Source organism: Mustela nigripes, chromosome X, assembly GCF_022355385.1.
Source record: "Mustela nigripes isolate SB6536 chromosome X, MUSNIG.SB6536, whole genome shotgun sequence".
NCBI lineage: Eukaryota > Metazoa > Chordata > Mammalia > Carnivora > Mustelidae > Mustela > Mustela nigripes.
In genome coordinates this window covers 69,015,346-69,018,864 of record NC_081575.1, presented here as the reverse complement: position 1 = coordinate 69,018,864, position 3,519 = coordinate 69,015,346, and positions in this window count along the sequence as shown.

The following is a 3,519-nucleotide window of genomic DNA, read 5'->3' as shown; positions in this document are numbered from 1 at the left end:
AAATATTTTTATGAGCAGAGTGTACTTCTGACTTAATAGCTACAGGAAGAAAAGCATGTGTTGTAATATCAGAACTGGGGGAGGAGTTTTCTGTAGAATCATTAATGAAATTCCTGGCATAGTTAAATGAAATCACTGAAAATGAAGGCTTCTATTTCCAAACAGGTGTCTAATATCAATGAAACAGGACATTTTGTAATGTTTTGCTGTCACAAATCTACAATACCAAGAAATACAAACCAAGGCTTGGCTATAAATCAAAGGTGGATGAATGGTTAGATTCTCAAAGGAACTCAGCCATAAAGATTTCATTGAAATAGGAGAGCAAAGGGTCACTCTTAGAGATGCCCCAGAAATTATCCTGCTCCAAATATTTGTCATGTGTCAATATACATCTCATTGACAACAAAAACTTTCCAGAAAGATGACCCTATTTTAAAATGCACTCTAAGATCCTAAGAGTAATAAAGAATGCCTACATTTACTTAAGGCATATTTAGCAGAAAAACATGACATCCTCATTCTGAAATTCAAGGACTTGCATTTTTGGTTTTTTAAGAAATTGGATTACATTTTACATTCCATATTCACCCTTTTATAGTATACAATTCAGTGGTTTTTCATATATTCACAATGGACATCTTAGACCAGTCCCTGAGGAAAAATAAAACCCCAAAAGAAACATTTATGATGCAACATTTCTATTTTGTGTTTTGTCTTATATAGTTAATGAGAGTTTTCAAAAAGCATATATTTGGATTTTCTTTTTTATTTATTTTCATTACCAATTTTTGTATTTTTACAGTGTGACATGAATTTTGGGGAACAAATTACAATGTATTATATTGCATCAGTAGGATATGAGTTTACCTTATGACATCTTAATGCCTGAACTTGGTGCAAGAATCAGTAGGCTTTAAGTTATTTGCAAACAGTATGATGGCTTTCTTTAAAAACTCAAGAATACACTGAGAAATTATTAGAATTGATAAGAGAGTTCAGTCAAGTGGCTAAATACAAAACAATATAAGCAAAATCAATTTTTCCTGTATATTAATAAACACCAATTCAAAAATATAATAGGAAAGAGATTTACAAAAACTGAGATATATAAAGGAATGGGTAGATAAATGGAGATATAAACCTTGTTCCTGGATGAGAAAACTCAATATTGTGAAGATATTAATTATTAATTATTTCCAAAAAGAATTACTATTCAAAATTAAATTGAATGTTTAATACACTTCTAATTAAAATCTTAATAGCTTTGTTTGGCACATAAGAAAGCTATTCTAGGGGTGCCTGGCTGGCTCAGTGGTTAAGCATCTACCTTCAGCTCAGGTCATGATCTCAGGGTCCTGGGATTCAGCCCCGCAACGGGCTCTCAGTTCAGCGGGAGCATTCTTCTCCCTCTCTCCTGCCTGCCTCTCTGCCTACTTGTGATCTTTCTCTGACAAATAAATAAATAAAATCTTTAAAAAAAAAAAAAAGAAACCTATTCTAAAATTCATCCAAAAGAATAAGCAGTCAAAAAATAACCATGAAGGGGTGCCTGGGTAGCTCAAGCAGTTAAGCATCCAACTCTTAATCTCCGCTCAGGTCTTGGTCTCAGGGTCATAAGGTCAGGCCCTCCACATTGGGCTCCATGCCCAGTGTGGAGCCTACTTAAAAAAAAAATAACCAGACAATTTTTGAAAACTAAGAGTAATGTGGAAGAATTAGCACAAGTAGATGTTAAAGCACATGAAAAATATTCACATTAAATCAGAATAGTAGCAGTGTTAGCTAGGATGCAATAGCAAGTTATTCAAATAAGAGGGCTGAAAGAGTTTTCCTTGGCCCTGGTGTTTCCTAGGATAAAGCAAGACCCCAACCCAATGGCACAACACTATTGTCTGAGCAAGCAACAAAGTCAAGGTCCTCCAGAATTTGTTGAGTTGAAGAATTGAATGGGGTCTCTGCACAGGCATCCCTGAACGGGCTTCTCTTATGTGCCACAGACCCAGACTCACTACTATCCAGTGACTGCATAACAAGAGAGCATCCAGAGGGACAATGCAGAGAGGTTGGAGGGAAACAGATGAAGGAGAATGTTCCTTGTTAGGGGGAAGGAAAGGACCTTCAGACTCACTGCTGGCCCCAAGTCCAAGACCACCATAGGGAACCACCTTTCATGGGCCTCCACTACCAAAATCACCCCAGTCTCAAGGCACAATGAGGAAAAACTAAGAGGTTTTTATAGCCTCGTCTCTGGCTCTCAGGACCTGGGAGACCTTTATCTCAATAACCAGTTTTCCTCTCTTCCCCGGTAACTGGAAGAAAACTCAGCTTAGGGATGGCCTAGAACAAGGAATGGGTGAGTCAGAAAACAGAGTGGTTACACCAATAGTTGGAGGAGAACTCCACCCCCTTGACAAACCCAACTGCCTGGAGGTAAGCCAGGTGACACAACCCAAAAGCATCTGTGCAAACAAGTCCTCCCTGAAGACAAGCAGAGTATAGGAGATGCCTTACTTTTTATCCCAAGGATCTCTCCTACCCTATGACATATATAGGTCATTGTAGCACATGTTCCTAGAGGATTAGCCATTCCGCAGATGTGTCAGCCTAAATTGTTATTTGTCCCACATCACTAGTGCTTTCAAGCTATCATAACAGTATTCTTTCAATATTTTAACAAATGCTTGTGAAGTTCCTACTATGTGACAGGCGCTGTTCTAGATGCTGGGGTTGTAGCACTGAACAAAACAAAGCCCTCGCCCTCGCAGAGCTTACGTCCTAGCTGGGGGAGACGCATAAGCAAGCAAGAAAGGAAGACCATTAGATAGTGGTAAGTGCCATGAAGAAAAATAAGGCCAATCAGGGACCAGTGTGTGATGGGGAGTCCTATTTCAGTGAGGTTGCTGAGGGAGGCTTTCCCTGGAAAGGTGTTATTTGAATAGAGATCTGACTAAAGTGAGGCAGCCAGTCATGTTAATGTTGGAAGAAGAACAGTCCTAGCAGAGGGACCAGCAAAGATAAAAGCCTGAGAGGAAATCTACTTGGCATGTTCAGGAAACAGCAAGATTTCCTGGTCACTGGATGGAGTGGAATGAACAGGGAGAGAATGGAAGATAACATGAGAGAAATGGACAAAAACTAGACCAAGTAGGACCCCACAGACCAGTATGGTGGTTTGGGATATTCTACTAACATGAGATGCTGCTGGAAGGGTTACAATTATCTTTGCTATGAAAAGTTTTAAACATGTATAAATCAAGAGATAATACTACAATGAACCTTTATAAGCTATCACTGGGATTCAACAGTTACCAAGATACTACTGCTTCCTGGCTGGCTCAGCTGGTGGAGCAAATGCAACTCTTGATCTTGGGGTCATGAGTCTGAGCCCCACGATGGATGGAGAGATTACTTAAAATAATTTTTAAAAAGATACTGCTGTTTGCTTCCTCTATTCCAACTTTTCCTTTTTGATTTAGCTGAAGTGTTTTCAGGTAAATTTTGCCTTTACATATGTCA